This window comes from Eimeria mitis, genomic scaffold (genome assembly GCF_000499745.2).
Source record: "Eimeria mitis Houghton genomic scaffold, Emh_scaff2595, whole genome shotgun sequence".
Lineage (NCBI taxonomy): Eukaryota > Apicomplexa > Conoidasida > Eucoccidiorida > Eimeriidae > Eimeria > Eimeria mitis.
This window is the reverse complement of record NW_013570935.1, coordinates 1-297: the sequence shown is the minus strand read 5'-3', so window position 1 is coordinate 297 and position 297 is coordinate 1.

Below are 297 nucleotides of genomic sequence, written 5' to 3'. Positions count from 1 at the left end.
CACACACACACACATATATATATATATATATATATATATATATATATATATATATATATATATATATATAAATAAATATATCTGTGTGTGTATACAGCAAGCGGTGAGGGTAAGTTTGAGGCTTTACTATACCACGTGGTGCGAGGAGAAGAGATAGCGAGCTGTAAAGGTCACTTCGGCCCCCTTCATACTTTAGCATGGAAACCAGACGGCACTGGGTATGCGTCAGGGGGAGAGGATGGGTATGTTAGGCTCTATACTTTCGATAGAGAATACTTCACTGATGAAAAGTTTCAG